Source organism: Dendrobates tinctorius, unplaced genomic scaffold (genome assembly GCF_039654945.1).
Source record: "Dendrobates tinctorius isolate UK_male_01 unplaced genomic scaffold, ASM3965494v1 ptg000197l, whole genome shotgun sequence".
NCBI classification, from domain to species: Eukaryota; Metazoa; Chordata; class Amphibia; order Anura; family Dendrobatidae; genus Dendrobates; species Dendrobates tinctorius.
Genome location: NW_027361864.1, coordinates 318,208 through 342,250, shown reverse-complemented (window position 1 = coordinate 342,250; position 24,043 = coordinate 318,208). Strand labels below are relative to the sequence as shown.

Genomic DNA, 24,043 nt, shown 5'->3' with positions numbered 1-24,043 from the left:
CCAGTGGCCAAGTGAATAAGACGCAGGCGAGCTGATCAATCCCCACCAGCCCAGGGAGCCCCAAAAGGGCCAAAGGCAGCAAGGAACAGACAAGCCAAGCAAAAAGACACACAGCGATGCACGGAAGTTGTGGCAGGCCTCCCCCACAAGGGGGAGCCAAAGGCCACAACTGACGCCGCTTTGAGCTGCTCCAAAGTATTCTAGCTCTGGCAACAGGTGTGACGTGACGTGCGGCTCTGCCAGAGCACGTTTCTTTCGGTGGGTCGGCTTCTGTCTTTGACCAGAGGAAATCAGGGGAAAGCGCGAACGCAGTCCCCCACTACCACAAATTATGCAGTCGAGTTTCCCGCATTTGGGGAAATCGCAGGGGTCAGCACACCCGGAGTGCAATGGATGAGCCTCACCCTGGGAGAACCACCTTAGTGATCATGGTATCTCCCCTGCCAGGTAAGTATGAGTTGGGGCCCGCCGGTCCGACGAGCGGCCCTCCGACGCAGCTCTCCAACATCGCGGAGTCTCGTGCCCGAAGGGGAGGGGGTGTCTTGGCGTAGGGCGCAGGCCGCCCGGAGGCTCGTTGAGTGGGAGGCGCTGGCTGGCGCCCGGTCCAACCCCCACGGGGCAGGCCGAGCTCGACTGAGTCCCAAGCCGTCCAAGATGCCCAGCAGCAGCCAGAGTCATTTGCATGTAGGGCCATTGGCTCCACCCCAGCCTCGCTCACGCCGCTGCTCCCACCCGGGGAACATGCAGACAGCTCCAGCTGCTGCTGCCCCCCTCCTCCTCCCGGCCCAGTGGCCAAGTGAATAAGACGCAGGCGAGCTGATCAATCCCCACCAGCCCAGGGAGCCCCAAAAGGGCCAAAGGCAGCAAGGAACAGACAAGCCAAGCAAAAAGACACACAGCGATGCACGGAAGTTGTGGCAGGCCTCCCCCACAAGGGGGAGCCAAAGGCCACAACTGACGCCGCTTTGAGCTGCTCCAAAGTATTCTAGCTCTGGCAACAGGTGTGACGTGACGTGCGGCTCTGCCAGAGCACGTTTCTTTCGGTGGGTCGGCTTCTGTCTTTGACCAGAGGAAATCAGGGGAAAGCGCGAACGCAGTCCCCCACTACCACAAATTATGCAGTCGAGTTTCCCGCATTTGGGGAAATCGCAGGGGTCAGCACACCCGGAGTGCAATGGATGAGCCTCACCCTGGGAGAACCACCTTAGTGATCATGGTATCTCCCCTGCCAGGTAAGTATGAGTTGGGGCCCGCCGGTCCGACGAGCGGCCCTCCGACGCAGCTCTCCAACATCGCGGAGTCTCGTGCCCGAAGGGGAGGGGGTGTCTTGGCGTAGGGCGCAGGCCGCCTGGAGGCTCGTTGAGTGGGAGGCACTGGCTGGCGCCCGGTCCAACCCCCACGGGGCAGGCCGAGCTCGACTGAGTCCCAAGCCGTCCAAGATGCCCAGCAGCAGCCAGAGTCATTTGCATGTAGGGCCATTGGCTCCACCCCAGCCTCGCTCACGCCGCTGCTCCCACCCGGGGAACATGCAGACAGCTCCAGCTGCTGCTGCTGCTGCTGCTGCTGCCCCCCTCCTCCTCCCGGCCCAGTGGCCAAGTGAATAAGACGCAGGCGAGCTGATCAATCCCCACCAGCCCAGGGAGCCCCAAAAGGGCCAAAGGCAGCAAGGAACAGACAAGCCAAGCAAAAAGACACACAGCGATGCACGGAAGTTGTGGCAGGCCTCCCCCACAAGGGGGAGCCAAAGGCCACAACTGACGCCGCTTTGAGCTGCTCCAAAGTATTCTAGCTCTGGCAACAGGTGTGACGTGACGTGCGGCTCTGCCAGAGCACGTTTCTTTCGGTGGGTCGGCTTCTGTCTTTGACCAGAGGAAATCAGGGGAAAGCGCGAACGCAGTCCCCCACTACCACAAATTATGCAGTCGAGTTTCCCGCATTTGGGGAAATCGCAGGGGTCAGCACACCCGGAGTGCAATGGATGAGCCTCACCCTGGGAGAACCACCTTAGTGATCATGGTATCTCCCCTGCCAGGTAAGTATGAGTTGGGGCCCGCCGGTCCGACGAGCGGCCCTCCGACGCAGCTCTCCAACATCGCGGAGTCTCGTGCCCGAAGGGGAGGGGGTGTCTTGGCGTAGGGCGCAGGCCGCCCGGAGGCTCGTTGAGTGGGAGGCGCTGGCTGGCGCCCGGTCCAACCCCCACGGGGCAGGCCGAGCTCGACTGAGTCCCAAGCCGTCCAAGATGCCCAGCAGCAGCCAGAGTCATTTGCATGTAGGGCCATTGGCTCCACCCCAGCCTCGCTCACGCCGCTGCTCCCACCCGGGGAACATGCAGACAGCTCCAGCTGCTGCTGCTGCTGCTGCTGCTGCCCCCCTCCTCCTCCCGGCCCAGTGGCCAAGTGAATAAGACGCAGGCGAGCTGATCAATCCCCACCAGCCCAGGGAGCCCCAAAAGGGCCAAAGGCAGCAAGGAACAGACAAGCCAAGCAAAAAGACACACAGCGATGCACGGAAGTTGTGGCAGGCCTCCCCCACAAGGGGGAGCCAAAGGCCACAACTGACGCCGCTTTGAGCTGCTCCAAAGTATTCTAGCTCTGGCAACAGGTGTGACGTGACGTGCGGCTCTGCCAGAGCACGTTTCTTTCGGTGGGTCGGCTTCTGTCTTTGACCAGAGGAAATCAGGGGAAAGCGCGAATGCAGTCCCCCACTACCACAAATTATGCAGTCGAGTTTCCCGCATTTGGGGAAATCGCAGGGGTCAGCACACCCGGAGTGCAATGGATGAGCCTCACCCTGGGAGAACCACCTTAGTGATCATGGTATCTCCCCTGCCAGGTAAGTATGAGTTGGGGCCCGCCGGTCCGACGAGCGGCCCTCCGACGCAGCTCTCCAACATCGCGGAGTCTCGTGCCCGAAGGGGAGGGGGTGTCTTGGCGTAGGGCGCAGGCCGCCCGGAGGCTCGTTGAGTGGGAGGCGCTGGCTGGCGCCCGGTCCAACCCCCACGGGGCAGGCCGAGCTCGACTGAGTCCCAAGCCGTCCAAGATGCCCAGCAGCAGCCAGAGTCATTTGCATGTAGGGCCATTGGCTCCACCCCAGCCTCGCTCACGCCGCTGCTGCTGCCCCCCTCCTCCTCCCGGCCCAGTGGCCAAGTGAATAAGACGCAGGCGAGCTGATCAATCCCCACCAGCCCAGGGAGCCCCAAAAGCAGCAAGGAACAGACAAGCCAAGCAAAAAGACACACAGCGATGCACGGAAGTTGTGGCAGGCCTCCCCCACAAGGGGGAGCCAAAGGCCACAACTGACGCCGCTTTGAGCTGCTCCAAAGTATTCTAGCTCTGGCAACAGGTGTGACGTGACGTGCGGCTCTGCCAGAGCACGTTTCTTTCGGTGGGTCGGCTTCTGTCTTTGACCAGAGGAAATCAGGGGAAAGCGCGAACGCAGTCCCCCACTACCACAAATTATGCAGTCGAGTTTCCCGCATTTGGGGAAATCGCAGGGGTCAGCACACCCGGAGTGCAATGGATGAGCCTCACCCTGGGAGAACCACCTTAGTGATCATGGTATCTCCCCTGCCAGGTAAGTATGAGTTGGGGCCCGCCGGTCCGACGAGCGGCCCTCCGACGCAGCTCTCCAACATCGCGGAGTCTCGTGCCCGAAGGGGAGGGGGTGTCTTGGCGTAGGGCGCAGGCCGCCCGGAGGCTCGTTGAGTGGGAGGCGCTGGCTGGCGCCCGGTCCAACCCCCACGGGGCAGGCCGAGCTCGACTGAGTCCCAAGCCGTCCAAGATGCCCAGCAGCAGCCAGAGTCATTTGCATGTAGGGCCATTGGCTCCACCCCAGCCTCGCTCACGCCGCTGCTCCCACCCGGGGAACATGCAGACAGCTCCAGCTGCTGCTGCTGCTGCCCCCCTCCTCCTCCCGGCCCAGTGGCCAAGTGAATAAGACGCAGGCGAGCTGATCAATCCCCACCAGCCCAGGGAGCCCCAAAAGGGCCAAAGGCAGCAAGGAACAGACAAGCCAAGCAAAAAGACACACAGCGATGCACGGAAGTTGTGGCAGGCCTCCCCCACAAGGGGGAGCCAAAGGCCACAACTGACGCCGCTTTGAGCTGCTCCAAAGTATTCTAGCTCTGGCAACAGGTGTGACGTGACGTGCGGCTCTGCCAGAGCACGTTTCTTTCGGTGGGTCGGCTTCTGTCTTTGACCAGAGGAAATCAGGGGAAAGCGCGAACGCAGTCCCCCACTACCACAAATTATGCAGTCGAGTTTCCCGCATTTGGGGAAATCGCAGGGGTCAGCACACCCGGAGTGCAATGGATGAGCCTCACCCTGGGAGAACCACCTTAGTGATCATGGTATCTCCCCTGCCAGGTAAGTATGAGTTGGGGCCCGCCGGTCCGACGAGCGGCCCTCCGACGCAGCTCTCCAACATCGCGGAGTCTCGTGCCCGAAGGGGAGGGGGTGTCTTGGCGTAGGGCGCAGGCCGCCCGGAGGCTCGTTGAGTGGGAGGCGCTGGCTGGCGCCCGGTCCAACCCCCACGGGGCAGGCCGAGCTCGACTGAGTCCCAAGCCGTCCAAGATGCCCAGCAGCAGCCAGAGTCATTTGCATGTAGGGCCATTGGCTCCACCCCAGCCTCGCTCACGCCGCTGCTCCCACCCGGGGAACATGCAGACAGCTCCAGCTGCTGCTGCTGCTGCCCCCCTCCTCCTCCCGGCCCAGTGGCCAAGTGAATAAGACGCAGGCGAGCTGATCAATCCCCACCAGCCCAGGGAGCCCCAAAAGGGCCAAAGGCAGCAAGGAACAGACAAGCCAAGCAAAAAGACACACAGCGATGCACGGAAGTTGTGGCAGGCCTCCCCCACAAGGGGGAGCCAAAGGCCACAACTGACGCCGCTTTGAGCTGCTCCAAAGTATTCTAGCTCTGGCAACAGGTGTGACGTGACGTGCGGCTCTGCCAGAGCACGTTTCTTTCGGTGGGTCGGCTTCTGTCTTTGACCAGAGGAAATCAGGGGAAAGCGCGAACGCAGTCCCCCACTACCACAAATTATGCAGTCGAGTTTCCCGCATTTGGGGAAATCGCAGGGGTCAGCACACCCGGAGTGCAATGGATGAGCCTCACCCTGGGAGAACCACCTTAGTGATCATGGTATCTCCCCTGCCAGGTAAGTATGAGTTGGGGCCCGCCGGTCCGACGAGCGGCCCTCCGACGCAGCTCTCCAACATCGCGGAGTCTCGTGCCCGAAGGGGAGGGGGTGTCTTGGCGTAGGGCGCAGGCCGCCCGGAGGCTCGTTGAGTGGGAGGCGCTGGCTGGCGCCCGGTCCAACCCCCACGGGGCAGGCCGAGCTCGACTGAGTCCCAAGCCGTCCAAGATGCCCAGCAGCAGCCAGAGTCATTTGCATGTAGGGCCATTGGCTCCACCCCAGCCTCGCTCACGCCGCTGCTCCCACCCGGGGAACATGCAGACAGCTCCAGCTGCTGCTGCTGCTGCTGCTGCTGCCCCCCTCCTCCTCCCGGCCCAGTGGCCAAGTGAATAAGACGCAGGCGAGCTGATCAATCCCCACCAGCCCAGGGAGCCCCAAAAGGGCCAAAGGCAGCAAGGAACAGACAAGCCAAGCAAAAAGACACACAGCGATGCACGGAAGTTGTGGCAGGCCTCCCCCACAAGGGGGAGCCAAAGGCCACAACTGACGCCGCTTTGAGCTGCTCCAAAGTATTCTAGCTCTGGCAACAGGTGTGACGTGACGTGCGGCTCTGCCAGAGCACGTTTCTTTCGGTGGGTCGGCTTCTGTCTTTGACCAGAGGAAATCAGGGGAAAGCGCGAACGCAGTCCCCCACTACCACAAATTATGCAGTCGAGTTTCCCGCATTTGGGGAAATCGCAGGGGTCAGCACACCCGGAGTGCAATGGATGAGCCTCACCCTGGGAGAACCACCTTAGTGATCATGGTATCTCCCCTGCCAGGTAAGTATGAGTTGGGGCCCGCCGGTCCGACGAGCGGCCCTCCGACGCAGCTCTCCAACATCGCGGAGTCTCGTGCCCGAAGGGGAGGGGGTGTCTTGGCGTAGGGCGCAGGCCGCCCGGAGGCTCGTTGAGTGGGAGGCGCTGGCTGGCGCCCGGTCCAACCCCCACGGGGCAGGCCGAGCTCGACTGAGTCCCAAGCCGTCCAAGATGCCCAGCAGCAGCCAGAGTCATTTGCATGTAGGGCCATTGGCTCCACCCCAGCCTCGCTCACGCCGCTGCTCCCACCCGGGGAACATGCAGACAGCTCCAGCTGCTGCTGCTGCTGCTGCTGCTGCCCCCCTCCTCCTCCCGGCCCAGTGGCCAAGTGAATAAGACGCAGGCGAGCTGATCAATCCCCACCAGCCCAGGGAGCCCCAAAAGGGCCAAAGGCAGCAAGGAACAGACAAGCCAAGCAAAAAGACACACAGCGATGCACGGAAGTTGTGGCAGGCCTCCCCCACAAGGGGGAGCCAAAGGCCACAACTGACGCCGCTTTGAGCTGCTCCAAAGTATTCTAGCTCTGGCAACAGGTGTGACGTGACGTGCGGCTCTGCCAGAGCACGTTTCTTTCGGTGGGTCGGCTTCTGTCTTTGACCAGAGGAAATCAGGGGAAAGCGCGAACGCAGTCCCCCACTACCACAAATTATGCAGTCGAGTTTCCCGCATTTGGGGAAATCGCAGGGGTCAGCACACCCGGAGTGCAATGGATGAGCCTCACCCTGGGAGAACCACCTTAGTGATCATGGTATCTCCCCTGCCAGGTAAGTATGAGTTGGGGCCCGCCGGTCCGACGAGCGGCCCTCCGACGCAGCTCTCCAACATCGCGGAGTCTCGTGCCCGAAGGGGAGGGGGTGTCTTGGCGTAGGGCGCAGGCCGCCCGGAGGCTCGTTGAGTGGGAGGCGCTGGCTGGCGCCCGGTCCAACCCCCACGGGGCAGGCCGAGCTCGACTGAGTCCCAAGCCGTCCAAGATGCCCAGCAGCAGCCAGAGTCATTTGCATGTAGGGCCATTGGCTCCACCCCAGCCTCGCTCACGCCGCTGCTCCCACCCGGGGAACATGCAGACAGCTCCAGCTGCTGCTGCTGCTGCTGCCCCCCTCCTCCTCCCGGCCCAGTGGCCAAGTGAATAAGACGCAGGCGAGCTGATCAATCCCCACCAGCCCAGGGAGCCCCAAAAGGGCCAAAGGCAGCAAGGAACAGACAAGCCAAGCAAAAAGACACACAGCGATGCACGGAAGTTGTGGCAGGCCTCCCCCACAAGGGGGAGCCAAAGGCCACAACTGACGCCGCTTTGAGCTGCTCCAAAGTATTCTAGCTCTGGCAACAGGTGTGACGTGACGTGCGGCTCTGCCAGAGCACGTTTCTTTCGGTGGGTCGGCTTCTGTCTTTGACCAGAGGAAATCAGGGGAAAGCGCGAACGCAGTCCCCCACTACCACAAATTATGCAGTCGAGTTTCCCGCATTTGGGGAAATCGCAGGGGTCAGCACACCCGGAGTGCAATGGATGAGCCTCACCCTGGGAGAACCACCTTAGTGATCATGGTATCTCCCCTGCCAGGTAAGTATGAGTTGGGGCCCGCCGGTCCGACGAGCGGCCCTCCGACGCAGCTCTCCAACATCGCGGAGTCTCGTGCCCGAAGGGGAGGGGGTGTCTTGGCGTAGGGCGCAGGCCGCCCGGAGGCTCGTTGAGTGGGAGGCGCTGGCTGGCGCCCGGTCCAACCCCCACGGGGCAGGCCGAGCTCGACTGAGTCCCAAGCCGTCCAAGATGCCCAGCAGCAGCCAGAGTCATTTGCATGTAGGGCCATTGGCTCCACCCCAGCCTCGCTCACGCCGCTGCTCCCACCCGGGGAACATGCAGACAGCTCCAGCTGCTGCTGCTGCTGCTGCTGCTGCCCCCCTCCTCCTCCCGGCCCAGTGGCCAAGTGAATAAGACGCAGGCGAGCTGATCAATCCCCACCAGCCCAGGGAGCCCCAAAAGGGCCAAAGGCAGCAAGGAACAGACAAGCCAAGCAAAAAGACACACAGCGATGCACGGAAGTTGTGGCAGGCCTCCCCCACAAGGGGGAGCCAAAGGCCACAACTGACGCCGCTTTGAGCTGCTCCAAAGTATTCTAGCTCTGGCAACAGGTGTGACGTGACGTGCGGCTCTGCCAGAGCACGTTTCTTTCGGTGGGTCGGCTTCTGTCTTTGACCAGAGGAAATCAGGGGAAAGCGCGAACGCAGTCCCCCACTACCACAAATTATGCAGTCGAGTTTCCCGCATTTGGGGAAATCGCAGGGGTCAGCACACCCGGAGTGCAATGGATGAGCCTCACCCTGGGAGAACCACCTTAGTGATCATGGTATCTCCCCTGCCAGGTAAGTATGAGTTGGGGCCCGCCGGTCCGACGAGCGGCCCTCCGACGCAGCTCTCCAACATCGCGGAGTCTCGTGCCCGAAGGGGAGGGGGTGTCTTGGCGTAGGGCGCAGGCCGCCCGGAGGCTCGTTGAGTGGGAGGCGCTGGCTGGCGCCCGGTCCAACCCCCACGGGGCAGGCCGAGCTCGACTGAGTCCCAAGCCGTCCAAGATGCCCAGCAGCAGCCAGAGTCATTTGCATGTAGGGCCATTGGCTCCACCCCAGCCTCGCTCACGCCGCTGCTCCCACCCGGGGAACATGCAGACAGCTCCAGCTGCTGCTGCTGCTGCTGCTGCTGCTGCCCCCCTCCTCCTCCCGGCCCAGTGGCCAAGTGAATAAGACGCAGGCGAGCTGATCAATCCCCACCAGCCCAGGGAGCCCCAAAAGGGCCAAAGGCAGCAAGGAACAGACAAGCCAAGCAAAAAGACACACAGCGATGCACGGAAGTTGTGGCAGGCCTCCCCCACAAGGGGGAGCCAAAGGCCACAACTGACGCCGCTTTGAGCTGCTCCAAAGTATTCTAGCTCTGGCAACAGGTGTGACGTGTCGTGCGGCTCTGCCAGAGCACGTTTCTTTCGGTGGGTCGGCTTCTGTCTTTGACCAGAGGAAATCAGGGGAAAGCGCGAACGCAGTCCCCCACTACCACAAATTATGCAGTCGAGTTTCCCGCATTTGGGGAAATCGCAGGGGTCAGCACACCCGGAGTGCAATGGATGAGCCTCACCCTGGGAGAACCACCTTAGTGATCATGGTATCTCCCCTGCCAGGTAAGTATGAGTTGGGGCCCGCCGGTCCGACGAGCGGCCCTCCGACGCAGCTCTCCAACATCGCGGAGTCTCGTGCCCGAAGGGGAGGGGGTGTCTTGGCGTAGGGCGCAGGCCGCCCGGAGGCTCGTTGAGTGGGAGGCGCTGGCTGGCGCCCGGTCCAACCCCCACGGGGCAGGCCGAGCTCGACTGAGTCCCAAGCCGTCCAAGATGCCCAGCAGCAGCCAGAGTCATTTGCATGTAGGGCCATTGGCTCCACCCCAGCCTCGCTCACGCCGCTGCTCCCACCCGGGGAACATGCAGACAGCTCCAGCTGCTGCTGCTGCTGCTGCTGCTGCCCCCCTCCTCCTCCCGGCCCAGTGGCCAAGTGAATAAGACGCAGGCGAGCTGATCAATCCCCACCAGCCCAGGGAGCCCCAAAAGGGCCAAAGGCAGCAAGGAACAGACAAGCCAAGCAAAAAGACACACAGCGATGCACGGAAGTTGTGGCAGGCCTCCCCCACAAGGGGGAGCCAAAGGCCACAACTGACGCCGCTTTGAGCTGCTCCAAAGTATTCTAGCTCTGGCAACAGGTGTGACGTGACGTGCGGCTCTGCCAGAGCACGTTTCTTTCGGTGGGTCGGCTTCTGTCTTTGACCAGAGGAAATCAGGGGAAAGCGCGAACGCAGTCCCCCACTACCACAAATTATGCAGTCGAGTTTCCCGCATTTGGGGAAATCGCAGGGGTCAGCACACCCGGAGTGCAATGGATGAGCCTCACCCTGGGAGAACCACCTTAGTGATCATGGTATCTCCCCTGCCAGGTAAGTATGAGTTGGGGCCCGCCGGTCCGACGAGCGGCCCTCCGACGCAGCTCTCCAACATCGCGGAGTCTCGTGCCCGAAGGGGAGGGGGTGTCTTGGCGTAGGGCGCAGGCCGCCCGGAGGCTCGTTGAGTGGGAGGCGCTGGCTGGCGCCCGGTCCAACCCCCACGGGGCAGGCCGAGCTCGACTGAGTCCCAAGCCGTCCAAGATGCCCAGCAGCAGCCAGAGTCATTTGCATGTAGGGCCATTGGCTCCACCCCAGCCTCGCTCACGCCGCTGCTCCCACCCGGGGAACATGCAGACAGCTCCAGCTGCTGCTGCTGCTGCCCCCCTCCTCCTCCCGGCCCAGTGGCCAAGTGAATAAGACGCAGGCGAGCTGATCAATCCCCACCAGCCCAGGGAGCCCCAAAAGGGCCAAAGGCAGCAAGGAACAGACAAGCCAAGCAAAAAGACACACAGCGATGCACGGAAGTTGTGGCAGGCCTCCCCCACAAGGGGGAGCCAAAGGCCACAACTGACGCCGCTTTGAGCTGCTCCAAAGTATTCTAGCTCTGGCAACAGGTGTGACGTGACGTGCGGCTCTGCCAGAGCACGTTTCTTTCGGTGGGTCGGCTTCTGTCTTTGACCAGAGGAAATCAGGGGAAAGCGCGAACGCAGTCCCCCACTACCACAAATTATGCAGTCGAGTTTCCCGCATTTGGGGAAATCGCAGGGGTCAGCACACCCGGAGTGCAATGGATGAGCCTCACCCTGGGAGAACCACCTTAGTGATCATGGTATCTCCCCTGCCAGGTAAGTATGAGTTGGGGCCCGCCGGTCCGACGAGCGGCCCTCCGACGCAGCTCTCCAACATCGCGGAGTCTCGTGCCCGAAGGGGAGGGGGTGTCTTGGCGTAGGGCGCAGGCCGCCCGGAGGCTCGTTGAGTGGGAGGCGCTGGCTGGCGCCCGGTCCAACCCCCACGGGGCAGGCCGAGCTCGACTGAGTCCCAAGCCGTCCAAGATGCCCAGCAGCAGCCAGAGTCATTTGCATGTAGGGCCATTGGCTCCACCCCAGCCTCGCTCACGCCGCTGCTCCCACCCGGGGAACATGCAGACAGCTCCAGCTGCTGCTGCTGCTGCTGCTGCTGCCCCCCTCCTCCTCCCGGCCCAGTGGCCAAGTGAATAAGACGCAGGCGAGCTGATCAATCCCCACCAGCCCAGGGAGCCCCAAAAGGGCCAAAGGCAGCAAGGAACAGACAAGCCAAGCAAAAAGACACACAGCGATGCACGGAAGTTGTGGCAGGCCTCCCCCACAAGGGGGAGCCAAAGGCCACAACTGACGCCGCTTTGAGCTGCTCCAAAGTATTCTAGCTCTGGCAACAGGTGTGACGTGACGTGCGGCTCTGCCAGAGCACGTTTCTTTCGGTGGGTCGGCTTCTGTCTTTGACCAGAGGAAATCAGGGGAAAGCGCGAACGCAGTCCCCCACTACCACAAATTATGCAGTCGAGTTTCCCGCATTTGGGGAAATCGCAGGGGTCAGCACACCCGGAGTGCAATGGATGAGCCTCACCCTGGGAGAACCACCTTAGTGATCATGGTATCTCCCCTGCCAGGTAAGTATGAGTTGGGGCCCGCCGGTCCGACGAGCGGCCCTCCGACGCAGCTCTCCAACATCGCGGAGTCTCGTGCCCGAAGGGGAGGGGGTGTCTTGGCGTAGGGCGCAGGCCGCCCGGAGGCTCGTTGAGTGGGAGGCGCTGGCTGGCGCCCGGTCCAACCCCCACGGGGCAGGCCGAGCTCGACTGAGTCCCAAGCCGTCCAAGATGCCCAGCAGCAGCCAGAGTCATTTGCATGTAGGGCCATTGGCTCCACCCCAGCCTCGCTCACGCCGCTGCTCCCACCCGGGGAACATGCAGACAGCTCCAGCTCCAGCTGCTGCTGCTGCTGCTGCCGCCCCCCTCCTCCTCCCGGCCCAGTGGCCAAGTGAATAAGACGCAGGCGAGCTGATCAATCCCCACCAGCCCAGGGAGCCCCAAAAGGGCCAAAGGCAGCAAGGAACAGACAAGCCAAGCAAAAAGACACACAGCGATGCACGGAAGTTGTGGCAGGCCTCCCCCACAAGGGGGAGCCAAAGGCCACAACTGACGCCGCTTTGAGCTGCTCCAAAGTATTCTAGCTCTGGCAACAGGTGTGACGTGACGTGCGGCTCTGCCAGAGCACGTTTCTTTCGGTGGGTCGGCTTCTGTCTTTGACCAGAGGAAATCAGGGGAAAGCGCGAACGCAGTCCCCCACTACCACAAATTATGCAGTCGAGTTTCCCGCATTTGGGGAAATCGCAGGGGTCAGCACACCCGGAGTGCAATGGATGAGCCTCACCCTGGGAGAACCACCTTAGTGATCATGGTATCTCCCCTGCCAGGTAAGTATGAGTTGGGGCCCGCCGGTCCGACGAGCGGCCCTCCGACGCAGCTCTCCAACATCGCGGAGTCTCGTGCCCGAAGGGGAGGGGGTGTCTTGGCGTAGGGCGCAGGCCGCCCGGAGGCTCGTTGAGTGGGAGGCGCTGGCTGGCGCCCGGTCCAACCCCCACGGGGCAGGCCGAGCTCGACTGAGTCCCAAGCCGTCCAAGATGCCCAGCAGCAGCCAGAGTCATTTGCATGTAGGGCCATTGGCTCCACCCCAGCCTCGCTCACGCCGCTGCTCCCACCCGGGGAACATGCAGACAGCTCCAGCTGCTGCTGCTGCTGCTGCTGCTGCCCCCCTCCTCCTCCCGGCCCAGTGGCCAAGTGAATAAGACGCAGGCGAGCTGATCAATCCCCACCAGCCCAGGGAGCCCCAAAAGGGCCAAAGGCAGCAAGGAACAGACAAGCCAAGCAAAAAGACACACAGCGATGCACGGAAGTTGTGGCAGGCCTCCCCCACAAGGGGGAGCCAAAGGCCACAACTGACGCCGCTTTGAGCTGCTCCAAAGTATTCTAGCTCTGGCAACAGGTGTGACGTGACGTGCGGCTCTGCCAGAGCACGTTTCTTTCGGTGGGTCGGCTTCTGTCTTTGACCAGAGGAAATCAGGGGAAAGCGCGAACGCAGTCCCCCACTACCACAAATTATGCAGTCGAGTTTCCCGCATTTGGGGAAATCGCAGGGGTCAGCACACCCGGAGTGCAATGGATGAGCCTCACCCTGGGAGAACCACCTTAGTGATCATGGTATCTCCCCTGCCAGGTAAGTATGAGTTGGGGCCCGCCGGTCCGACGAGCGGCCCTCCGACGCAGCTCTCCAACATCGCGGAGTCTCGTGCCCGAAGGGGAGGGGGTGTCTTGGCGTAGGGCGCAGGCCGCCCGGAGGCTCGTTGAGTGGGAGGCGCTGGCTGGCGCCCGGTCCAACCCCCACGGGGCAGGCCGAGCTCGACTGAGTCCCAAGCCGTCCAAGATGCCCAGCAGCAGCCAGAGTCATTTGCATGTAGGGCCATTGGCTCCACCCCAGCCTCGCTCACGCCGCTGCTCCCACCCGGGGAACATGCAGACAGCTCCAGCTGCTGCTGCTGCTGCTGCCCCCCTCCTCCTCCCGGCCCAGTGGCCAAGTGAATAAGACGCAGGCGAGCTGATCAATCCCCACCAGCCCAGGGAGCCCCAAAAGGGCCAAAGGCAGCAAGGAACAGACAAGCCAAGCAAAAAGACACACAGCGATGCACGGAAGTTGTGGCAGGCCTCCCCCACAAGGGGGAGCCAAAGGCCACAACTGACGCCGCTTTGAGCTGCTCCAAAGTATTCTAGCTCTGGCAACAGGTGTGACGTGACGTGCGGCTCTGCCAGAGCACGTTTCTTTCGGTGGGTCGGCTTCTGTCTTTGACCAGAGGAAATCAGGGGAAAGCGCGAACGCAGTCCCCCACTACCACAAATTATGCAGTCGAGTTTCCCGCATTTGGGGAAATCGCAGGGGTCAGCACACCCGGAGTGCAATGGATGAGCCTCACCCTGGGAGAACCTTTTTCCTCAGATTGGAACTCTCATTAACTCTTGCATCATTTGCTTGTTCAAGTAACAAGTTTCCAGATCATCATATGGAAAAAAAACCTTCTACCAGAAAACAAAAAAGCAATCCCAATCACCAAAAGGATCAAATCTTACTTACTGTAACAGCTCCTTCCACTGCGAATACTTCCAAAATGCCTCTGCTGTTTTTTCACCAAGTCTCTTTTTATCTAATATATAAACATAAAACAACCTGGCAAGAAAAATATTCTTACATTCAACTGGAGAGAGACACACCTTTTTAAAAATGACCAGATTCCGTGCATCCCACAAAACTTCCTTATATATGACAAAAATAATCCAACTCATCCGTCTCCGTTCCAAGTGGTTAAAGTCTTGACCTGTTAAAATCCTTCCAAAATTAAAGCAATGGAATCCAACAAGAGCAATAAAAATCCGAGATAAAAGGGTAAAAACTTTTTTTGCATAAAAACAGTCCCAAAAAATGTGCTGTATTGTCTCTGGATCCTTACATCCCTCCCTTGGACAAACTTCTTGAACCCTTATCCCTCTCCTGCTCAGAAAAGCTCGTGTTGGCAAACATCCTTGTAATGCCATCCAGGTTACGTCCTTTTGCCGATTGCTGATCCCTATAATAAAAAAGAGCTTCCAGACTTGCTTTGATTGCGCAATATTGCAGGATGGCACATCACATAAAGATTCACCCTCCTTTAGTCTCTTAGCAAGATTTCTTTTATCAGGTCTATCTGTGGAGCTTAAACCAATTTGATCATAGAAGGACTTAAGTACTACGTAAAAGGACGGCACAACAAACGCAACTGGCTTCCTCAAATCCTTCTCACACCAGCTCCATTTCTGAAATAGCCAACCTGCCAAAAACCTGCACATGTCAGCAGCCTTACTTTTCCCCTGGGAAAGTCTATAAATATTTAAAAAATAATACATCTTTAAAAATCTTTCGATATTGGGAAAATCACAGCCGCCCATTTCCACAGAAAGCATCACCTTTTCTCTCCTTAATTTCTCCATCTTTGACCCCCAAAAAAAGGTAAACAGTTTCCTTGTAACTCTCTTAGTCCACAAACTCGCAGGCAGAAATATCATAGCAGTGTATAGCAGTAAAGGAAGGATCACCGACTTCACAATAAGTACCTTACCTCTCAGGGACAGGTTCCTTAATTTCCAATAATTCAGTTTCTGCTCCATTTTGTTTTCCAAGATCATCAGGCTCTTCTTCCCTTTAAGTTCCTTTTCAAAAATTACACCAAGAACTTCCATCTCTTTTTTTCTTTCTACTCCCACCACACTGACATCCACCTGCCTCCCAAAGTTGCAAAACTGACACTTATTCCAATTTACAGCCATTCCAGCCACACCACAAAAAATTCTTATGTGAAGATTTATCCTATTAAGCTCAGCTTGTGAACCACAAATAAAAACAATGTCATCCATGTAACTTAATGACTTGACGGGCCCCCCCATTCCTCCAGGTATAAAAGCACCAGCCACACACTTATCGACTTGCACGCTTTTTAAAAGAGCTTCAACCACACAAATAAAAAGGATTGGTGATAAAGGGCACCCTTGCCTAACCCCCGATAGAATATTAAAACTAGAACTCACATGACCATTAATTAAAATCTGACTACTAACTCCGCAATAAAAAGACTTAATAATATTCAATAATTTAATGGGGATCCCAAGATGTCTAAGTGCAGCAAACAAGAATCTATGTGAAACTTTATCAAAAGCTTTTTCCAGGTCCACTGACTGTACGAGAAGGGGGTTCTTATTAAAATTAGCGTGATAAATTAAGTCCCTTAAAAGCACCAAGTTATCCGAGATTCTCCTACCTGGCACCGCACATGCTTGGTATTCACCCACCATATCTATTATTACATCACTCACTCTATTTGCTACAATTTTGGAAATAATCTTGTAATCACAATTGAGCAAAGTTATTGGCCTCCAGTTTTTAATTTCTCTCACTTCACCCTTCTTATGTATTAAAGTGACAATCCCTCTACGCATAGAGTCAGACAAAACCGCATGAGTAAAAACATATTCCACCACCCGATAAAGTTCCACATCTAAAATATCCCAAAATACCACATAAAATTCCACTGGAAGGCCATCACAACCAGGTGTCTTCCCTTTTGCCAGCCCATCCACAGCACGCCTCACTTCATCCTTTCTGAACCCATCACTTAGAGAAGACACCTTTTCTTCATGGATATTGTCAGCCAAAATATTACAATAACCATTAATTTCTGCATCACTGGCTCTGCTATCATTCGAAAAAAGTATTTTATAAAAGGAATGTATACCATCGATCATTTCCTCACCACACTACACACCTGCAGGAGTAAAAACAGACTTAAAAACTCCTTTAGGCTTAAAACATTTCTTAAAAAAATATCTCGTACATTGCTCATCTTCTTCCATGTGCTGTATTTTCGCTTTAAAAACAATAGACTTTCCTTTTTCAATTAATGTTTTTTTAAAATCCTCTTTCAAATCAGCAATCTCACGATCCACCTCCATCCCCGCTCTTTTAAACTTATAGAGCGCCTCCATCTTTGAAATTGTTGCTGCCTCTTGCTCTCTTTTAGCTTTTGCCCTTTTAGAACACACCCCTTTAAAATAATGTGCAAATTTCTCCTTTGCCCAGTCCCACCATTCCAACAGATTTTTGAAACGGTGCTGTTCAGACACACAGAATGTAAACACGTTTTTAAAACCACCTCTCACATCCTCTTCTTGCAGCAAGCTTACGTTTAGCTTCCAGAGACCCTTGCCAAAAGCCAGGGACTCAGCAATACACAGATCTGCCACTACCATCTTGTGGTCAGAAAAAATGTTCATCACATGATTGCATTTGGCCACTTTGATCCCTTCAGACACAAACACATAATCAATCCGGGAACTACAACGCCCACTGTCTGCTTCGAATGTAAACTTGTTTTCAGTAGGCCGAACTGTCAAACCCACATCCGTGTAGCGTAAATCCTGCACCAATTGATTTAACAGGTTGGAAGTCACATCAGTCCTGAATTCTGCAAAGCTCTTACGATCATTTGCGGATCTAATACAATTAAAATCACCAGCTATTATAGAAAAATCTCTACCTGGCAGAAACAGCTTTACCGACTCCAAAAAGGACACACGTGCTTGCTTGTCAGCAGGGGCGTAAATATTAAACACCCTTACCCGGTGACCTAAGAAATCCACTAACAAAAACAAACATCTTCCAGGTATAATAATTTTGAACTGTAATACTTTTAAATTATTATTTTTCAATAGTATGCCTACACCTTCATTTTTGTTGTCTGTACAAGGAGACCAAAAGGATTGACCCCTTGTCCATTCACTTGCATGCGGTGAAGCTTTAATTGCACATTCCTGCAGACATATAATGTCCGCATCCACCCCCTCCATATAATCTAATATACCTGCTCTCCTAGTGGTGGAACTAATCCCCCGCACATTCAGGGAAGCAACACATAGACTCATCGTGGCGAAAAAAATTATTCTCCACCATACATTCTCCATCATGATTTAAACAAAGGCGTATTCCTACCATCCACTTTTCTACATATATCAGGCGACTCAGGATCTGAGCCCCTGTTAGAGCCACCAGGCATTGGAGAGACAGGATCTCCCTGCCCACCAAACCAACACCCCTCCATTCTACTCTTTTTACTGAGCGAGGAAGCCATTTTCTCATCCTCCTCCTCATCCTCCCCATCATCTTCGTCAAAATCACTTTCACCACTACTACTAGTCCCCTCATCCCTCTGCCCAGGTGTGAGCGTCCTATCTGAATCCTCCTCCTCCTCATCCTGAAACTCCATTCCTTCCCCATTTCCTTCCTCCACTACATGGTCTACACATATGGCTGCATTAGCATATCCCAAGTCACCACCAAGGCCCTGTCCTTCAGACACAGTGTCCATTGCATCCTTGGCCTTACCCAGATCAATTATAGGAGAGCTCTGAAAATCTGTTCCCCCTTTTTGACCACTCCCACCTTCCTCCATCTTAGATCCAACATGGCCCACTTTCCTTCCACCATTTTGTTTCTGGCCCTTTTGCACTTTAGCTGCATTTGAAACTATCACACCAACACAATGTTCAGGTTTCCCTTTTCCACCGAACTCACTTTTCTCATCCTTAGTACATCCGTGTTCAGAAGCATCACCACTCTTACCATCACTCTTATTTCCCCATTGACCACTAGTTGCATCCGCATAGGACTTGGGAATCTGAGTCCACAATCTACATTTCCTGGCAAAATGCCCTTCCAACCCACACAAGTCACACACCTTTGCCTCAGGGCAACTATCCACCATGTGGTCAGGCTTCCCACAGTTCTTACAAACAATCCCTTGCACTGGGCAATCTTTCTGCACATGTCCATACATATGACACTTTCTACAGTATTCAATTTGTCCAGTGTAGAAACAAAAACCCCTCTCACCCCCAATGGAAAATTGTGCAGGAATGCTCAAAGCACCCCCAATAGCTGTTGCATCAGGAATTAGTTTTACCAAGTATCTTCTTTTGCCATTGTAATAGTTATGCCTATTTTTCATCCTCCCCAGAAATTTGACTTCATAACAGTATCTTCTCAAAAAATGGGTTATAGTATCATCTGGAACCTTGGGATTATACATATGTACCACAACATATTTGTAAGTCTGCTGAAAAAGGGGCTCCACAGCAATAAACTCCAAGCATTCCACTTCCTTCTTCTCCTTCATCCGCACAAGCTCCATGTAAACTTTCTGACATATGCCCAAGGAAACAAAAGTGATATCATAAATTCCCTGCTTTTGAAAATCCTGCAGTGCCAATACATCTGTTACCTTAAGGCTTCTTATGTTCTTCAAAACATTCATACAAATTTGGTCCAGGCCAATTTCTTCCTCATGTCCAGACAGAACCTGCAGACGGACGGAGTCCTCTAATCCACGTGTCTTCTCCACCATTTTCACAGCAGATAAACACAGCCGCCACTCTATCGCACACCAGGGCCCCACAAGGGGAACCCCGATCGCAACAGCCACCCAACAAGAAACAGAAGTAGTCTCCCACCACTGCTGCTCATCAGAAGGCTGAGAAGCGGTACTCACCCGGAGAGAATGGTATCTCCCCTGCCAGGTAAGTATGAGTTGGGGCCCGCCGGTCCGACGAGCGGCCCTCCGACGCAGCTCTCCAACATCGCGGAGTCTCGTGCCCGAAGGGGAGGGGGTGTCTTGGCGTAGGGCGCAGGCCGCCCGGAGGCTCGTTGAGTGGGAGGCGCTGGCTGGCGCCCGGTCCAACCCCCACGGGGCAGGCCGAGCTCGACTGAGTCCCAAGCCGTCCAAGATGCCCAGCAGCAGCCAGAGTCATTTGCATGTAGGGCCATTGGCTCCACCCCAGCCTCGCTCACGCCGCTGCTCCCACCCGGGGAACATGCAGACAGCTCCAGCTCCAGCTGCTGCTGCTGCTGCTGCTGCTGCCGCCCCCCTCCTCCTCCCGGCCCAGTGGCCAAGTGAATAAGACGCAGGCGAGCTGATCAATCCCCACCAGCCCAGGGAGCCCCAAAAGGGCCAAAGGCAGCAAGGAACAGACAAGCCAAGCAAAAAGACACACAGCGATGCACGGAAGTTGTGGCAGGCCTCCCCCACAAGGGGGAGCCAAAGGCCACAACTGACGCCGCTTTGAGCTGCTCCAAAGTATTCTAGCTCTGGCAACAGGTGTGACGTGCGGCTCTGCCAGAGCACGTTTCTTTCGGTGGGTCGGCTTCTGTCTTTGACCAGAGGAAATCAGGGGAAAGCGCGAACGCAGTCCCCCACTACCACAAATTATGCAGTCGAGTTTCCCGCATTTGGGGAAATCGCAGGGGTCAGCACACCCGGAGTGCAATGGATGAGGCTGACTCCCGGATACAGGGCCTATGGGACGCACCTTAGGAGATTCAATGGGGCACCTAATTAGGTTCGCATTACGGTGCCAGATTAGGTGCAGACAGAAATCCCCATCTGGCAATATCCTATACCTTTTACAGGAGAGTCAAATAACCTGATTTTCTTCTTGAACAGAGGTATACCAAAGGCTGGGGACGAAGGCTGGCAAGCAATATGAAGTATATTTCTATGCTGCGAGGCTCAAAAATTATTTTTTTATTTTTTTTTTTTAAAATTTGGCAGCAGAATGTTATTTTTTGCGTGCTTTTTTGGCTTGACTATTTTCATTGGGTTTTGCAAGGAAAACAATTTTAGAGAATTTTCTATGGACTCTCCTATGCTGAGGTACCCGTTATTAACCTTTTTATAAGTATTTTGGGAATAAAAAATAAAAAATGGCGTTGTTTTACGGATGGATTTTTTTTGGCGCTCCCTAATGTGCCAAAGCCAGTGAGAATAGGTCTGAAATCCCACATGTTGGGAGTTTATAAATTTAATAAAGGTGTCATACTACTCTTTGGCTGCCAGATGGCGGACTTGCATTTAAAATGAAACTTTTTTCCAAATGGGGATATGTGACGGGAACAGGCAGTGAAACCCCATTCAGCAATTTTCCATTACAAACTATGAGAGCTCTTTACCCTTCGATATTTCAGCAGCCATAAGGGGTAGGAGCGTCTAAATTTTTGGGGCACGCACTTCTTCACCCCTCGATCGATTTGAGACCCTCACCAAGGTTCTGGGCCCCATATTTTTCAACGAGATCCGCACTTGAGAGTTTTACATTAAAATCCTGACTATGGACTTGTGCAGAGAAAGCTGGTTCTTTTTGAGCTTTCGGGGTCCCCTGATCGGCTTCTGGGCATGCTAGAGGGGCGCACCAGGTGGCGTTGGAAAGCTTAGGACCTGCTCTGGGCTTGATAACAGGTCCTGGGGCCGTGAAGTACTCCCCTGGAATTTTTTTACCCTTTATAGCATGTAGACAGATGATGATTTTAGCCGGGGGGAGCACGCTATGACCCCCTGATTGCCAATTCCTCTGTGTTCAGGGGCCCCATTGAGGTATCTCCTTTTAGGTAGCAGTCTGAAGAACGCCTGCGCAAAATTTGGGGTTCCTGGCACCTTCCCCTCGGGAGTTATGGGGTCTGAGGCCCCAGAAAGCTGATCCAGGCAGATTATTTTTTATGAGGGCTGGATCTTTTTGAGCTTTCGGGGTCCCCTGATCGGCTTCTGGGCATGCTAGCGGGGCGCACGAGGTGGCGTTGGAAAGCTTAGGACCTGCTCTGGGCTTGATAACAGGTCCTGGGGCCGTGAAGTACTCCCCTGGAATTTTTTTACCCTTTATAGCATGTAGACAGATGATGATTTTAGCCGGGGGGAGCACACTATGACCCCCTGATTGCCAATTCCTCTGTGTTCAGGGGCCCCATTGAGGTACCCCCTTTTAGGTAGCAGTCTGAAGAACGTGTGTGCAAAATTTGGGGTTGCTGGCACCTTCCCCTCGGGAGTTGTGGGGTCTGAGACCCCAGAAACCTGATCCAGTCAGATCATTCTTTATGAGGGCTGGTTCTTTTTGAGCTTTCGGGGTCCCCTGATCGGCTTCTGGGCATGCTAGCGGGGAGCACGAGGTGGCGTTGGAAAGCTTAGGACCTGCTCTGGGCTTGATAACAGGTCCTGGTGTCGAGAAATACTCCCCTGGATTTTTTTACCCTTTATAGCGTGTAGACAGCCTGTATGTCTTTACCCCTCGATCGATTTAAGACGTTCCCCGGGGTTCTGGGCCCCATATTTTTCAACGAGGAGCCCCCGTATGAAGTATCGCATTGAAATTGCCAAGTGGGGATATCTGGCAGCAAAAAGGCAATACATCCGCATTCGGCAATTTTCCTTTAGCACCTGATTAGTTCCAAATGGGGATTCCAGACGGGAACAGGCAGTGAATCCCCATTCAGCAGTTTTACATTACATGAGGGCTGGTTCTTTTTTAACTTCCGGGTTCCCCTGATCGGCTTCTGGGCATGCTAGCGTGGTGCACGAGGTGGCGTTGGAAAGCTTAGGACCTGCTCTGGACATTATAACAGGTCCTGGGGCCGGGAAGCACTCCCCTGGAATTTTTTTACCCTTTATAGCATGTAGACAGATGATGATTTTAGCCGGGGGGAGCACGCTATGACCCCCTGATTGCCAATTCCTCTGTGTTCAGGGGCCCCATTGAGGTACCCCCTTTTATATAGCAGTCTGAAGAATGTGTGTGCAAAATTTGGGGTTGCTGGCACCTTCCCCTCGGGAGTTGTGGGGTCTGAGGCCCCAGAAAGCTGATCCAGGCAGATTATTTTTTATGAGGGCTGGATCTTTTTGAGTTTTCGGGGTCCCCTGATCGGCTTCTGGGCATGCTAGCGGGGCGCACGAGGTGGCGTTGGAAAGCTTAGGACCTGCTCTGGGCTTGATAACAGGTCCTGGGGCCGTGAAGTACTCCCCTGGAATTTTTTTACCCTTTATAGCATGTAGACAGATGATGATTTTAGCCGGGGGAGCACGCTATGACCCCCTGATTGCCAATTCCTCTGTGTTCAGGGGCCCCATTGAGGTATCTCCTTTTAGGTAGCAGTCTGAAGAACGCCTGCGCAAAATTTGGGGTTCCTGGCATCTTCCCCTCGGGAGTTATGGGGTCTGAGGCCCCAGAAAGCTGATCCAGGCAGATTATTTTTTATGAGGGCTGGATCTTTTTGAGTTTTCGGGGTCCCCTGATCGGCTTCTGGGCATGCTAGCGGGGCGCACGAGGTGGCGTTGGAAAGCTTAGGACCTGCTCTGGGCTTGATAACAGGTCCTGGGGCCGTGAAGTACTCCCCTGGAATTTTTTTACCCTTTATAGCATGTAGACAGATGATGATTTTAGCCGGGGGGAGCACGCTATGACCCCCTGATTGCCAATTCCTCTGTTTTCAGGGGCCCCATTGAGGTAGCCCCTTTTAGGTAGCAGTCTGAAGAACGTGTGTGCAAAATTTGGGGTTGCTGGCACCTTCCCCTCGGGAGTTGTGGGGTCTGAGGCCCCAGAAAGCTGATCCAGGCAGATCATTCTTTATGAGGGCTGGTTCTTTTTGAGCTTTCGGGGTCCCCTGATCGGCTTCTGGGCATGCTAGCGGGGCGCACGAGGTGGCGTTGGAAAGCTTAGGACCTGCTCTGGGCTTGATAACAGGTCCTGGGGCCGTGAAGTACTCCCCTGGAATTTTTTTACCCTTTATAGCATGTAGACAGATGATGATTTTAGCCGGGGGGAGCACGCTATGACCCCCTGATTGCCAATTCCTCTGTGTTCAGGGTCCCCATTGAGGTATCTTCTTTTAGGTAGCAGTCTGAAGAACGCCTGCGCAAAATTTGGGGTTCCTGGCACCTTCCCCTCGGGAGTTGTGGGGTCTGAGGCCCCAGAAAGCTGATCCAGGCAGATCATTCTTTATGAGGGCTGGTTCTTTTTGAGCTTTCGGGGTCCCCTGATCGGCTTCTGGGCATGCTAGCGGGGCGCACGAGGTGGTGTTGGAAAGCTTAGGACCTGCTCTGGGCTTGATAACAGGTCCTGGGGCCGTGAAGTACTCCCCTGGAATTTTTTTACCCTTTATAGCATGTAGACAGATTATGATTTTAGCCGGGGGGAGCACGCTATGACCCCCTGATTGCCAATTCCTCTGTTTTCAGGGGCCCCATTGAGGTAGCCCCTTTTAGGTAGCAGTCTGAAGAACGTGTATGCAAAATTTGGGGTTGCTGGCACCTTCCCCTCGGGAGTTGTGGGGTCTGAGGCCCCAGAAAGCTGATCCAGGCAGATCATTCTTTATGAGGGCTGGTTCTTTTTGAGCTTTCGGGGTCCCCTGATCGTCTTCTGGGCATGCTAGCGGGGCGCACGAGGTGGCGTTGGAAAGCTTAGGACCTGCTCTGGGCTTGATAACAGGTCCTGGGGCCGTGAAGTACTCCCCTGGAATTTTTTTACCCTTTATAGCATGTAGACAGATGATGATTTTAGCCGGGGGGAGCACGCTATGACCCCCTGATTGCCAATTCCTCTGTGTTCAGGGGCCCCATTGAGGTATCTCCTTTTAGGTAGCAGTCTGAAGAACGCCTGCGCAAAATTTGGGGTTCCTGGCACCTTCCCCTCGGGAGTTATGGGGTCTGAGGCCCCAGAAAGCT

The 24,043-nt window shown here is 55.7% G+C and overlaps 17 non-coding genes and 2 pseudogenes across 17 annotated transcripts; all 19 read right to left on the bottom strand.

The window, feature by feature from the left end:
- Positions 1 to 291: 291 nt before the first annotated feature.
- LOC141056447 (U1 spliceosomal RNA) lies at positions 292 to 455 on the bottom strand. Its single transcript, XR_012221669.1, has one exon. It is a non-coding gene; the product is annotated as a U1 spliceosomal RNA (small nuclear RNA).
- Positions 456 to 1,076: 621 nt separating this feature from the next.
- LOC141056445 (U1 spliceosomal RNA) lies at positions 1,077 to 1,240 on the bottom strand. The gene has a single exon (XR_012221668.1). It is a non-coding gene; the product is annotated as a U1 spliceosomal RNA (small nuclear RNA).
- A 636-nt stretch (positions 1,241 to 1,876) lies between these two features.
- On the bottom strand, positions 1,877 to 2,040 carry LOC141056444 (U1 spliceosomal RNA). The gene has a single exon (XR_012221667.1). It is a non-coding gene; the product is annotated as a U1 spliceosomal RNA (small nuclear RNA).
- Positions 2,041 to 2,676: 636 nt separating this feature from the next.
- On the bottom strand, positions 2,677 to 2,840 carry LOC141056670 (U1 spliceosomal RNA). The gene has a single exon (XR_012221871.1). It is a non-coding gene; the product is annotated as a U1 spliceosomal RNA (small nuclear RNA).
- A 577-nt stretch (positions 2,841 to 3,417) lies between these two features.
- Positions 3,418 to 3,581, bottom strand: LOC141056443 (U1 spliceosomal RNA). The gene has a single exon (XR_012221666.1). It is a non-coding gene; the product is annotated as a U1 spliceosomal RNA (small nuclear RNA).
- A 627-nt stretch (positions 3,582 to 4,208) lies between these two features.
- LOC141056441 (U1 spliceosomal RNA) lies at positions 4,209 to 4,372 on the bottom strand. Its single transcript, XR_012221664.1, has one exon. It is a non-coding gene; the product is annotated as a U1 spliceosomal RNA (small nuclear RNA).
- Positions 4,373 to 4,999: 627 nt separating this feature from the next.
- LOC141056440 (U1 spliceosomal RNA) lies at positions 5,000 to 5,163 on the bottom strand. Its single transcript, XR_012221663.1, has one exon. It is a non-coding gene; the product is annotated as a U1 spliceosomal RNA (small nuclear RNA).
- A 636-nt stretch (positions 5,164 to 5,799) lies between these two features.
- LOC141056439 (U1 spliceosomal RNA) lies at positions 5,800 to 5,963 on the bottom strand. Its single transcript, XR_012221662.1, has one exon. It is a non-coding gene; the product is annotated as a U1 spliceosomal RNA (small nuclear RNA).
- A 636-nt stretch (positions 5,964 to 6,599) lies between these two features.
- LOC141056438 (U1 spliceosomal RNA) lies at positions 6,600 to 6,763 on the bottom strand. Its single transcript, XR_012221661.1, has one exon. It is a non-coding gene; the product is annotated as a U1 spliceosomal RNA (small nuclear RNA).
- Positions 6,764 to 7,393: 630 nt separating this feature from the next.
- LOC141056437 (U1 spliceosomal RNA) lies at positions 7,394 to 7,557 on the bottom strand. The gene has a single exon (XR_012221660.1). It is a non-coding gene; the product is annotated as a U1 spliceosomal RNA (small nuclear RNA).
- A 636-nt stretch (positions 7,558 to 8,193) lies between these two features.
- Positions 8,194 to 8,357, bottom strand: LOC141056436 (U1 spliceosomal RNA). Its single transcript, XR_012221659.1, has one exon. It is a non-coding gene; the product is annotated as a U1 spliceosomal RNA (small nuclear RNA).
- A 639-nt stretch (positions 8,358 to 8,996) lies between these two features.
- On the bottom strand, positions 8,997 to 9,160 carry LOC141056434 (U1 spliceosomal RNA). The gene has a single exon (XR_012221658.1). It is a non-coding gene; the product is annotated as a U1 spliceosomal RNA (small nuclear RNA).
- Positions 9,161 to 9,796: 636 nt separating this feature from the next.
- Positions 9,797 to 9,960, bottom strand: LOC141056433 (U1 spliceosomal RNA). Its single transcript, XR_012221657.1, has one exon. It is a non-coding gene; the product is annotated as a U1 spliceosomal RNA (small nuclear RNA).
- A 627-nt stretch (positions 9,961 to 10,587) lies between these two features.
- Positions 10,588 to 10,751, bottom strand: LOC141056432 (U1 spliceosomal RNA). Its single transcript, XR_012221656.1, has one exon. It is a non-coding gene; the product is annotated as a U1 spliceosomal RNA (small nuclear RNA).
- A 636-nt stretch (positions 10,752 to 11,387) lies between these two features.
- LOC141056431 (U1 spliceosomal RNA) lies at positions 11,388 to 11,551 on the bottom strand. Its single transcript, XR_012221655.1, has one exon. It is a non-coding gene; the product is annotated as a U1 spliceosomal RNA (small nuclear RNA).
- Positions 11,552 to 12,190: 639 nt separating this feature from the next.
- LOC141056429 (U1 spliceosomal RNA) lies at positions 12,191 to 12,354 on the bottom strand. Its single transcript, XR_012221653.1, has one exon. It is a non-coding gene; the product is annotated as a U1 spliceosomal RNA (small nuclear RNA).
- Positions 12,355 to 12,990: 636 nt separating this feature from the next.
- LOC141056428 (U1 spliceosomal RNA) lies at positions 12,991 to 13,154 on the bottom strand. Its single transcript, XR_012221652.1, has one exon. It is a non-coding gene; the product is annotated as a U1 spliceosomal RNA (small nuclear RNA).
- Positions 13,155 to 13,784: 630 nt separating this feature from the next.
- Positions 13,785 to 13,931, bottom strand: LOC141056688 (U1 spliceosomal RNA; annotated as a pseudogene).
- Positions 13,932 to 19,727: 5,796 nt separating this feature from the next.
- Positions 19,728 to 19,902, bottom strand: LOC141056704 (U1 spliceosomal RNA; annotated as a pseudogene).
- Positions 19,903 to 24,043: the final 4,141 nt, after the last annotated feature.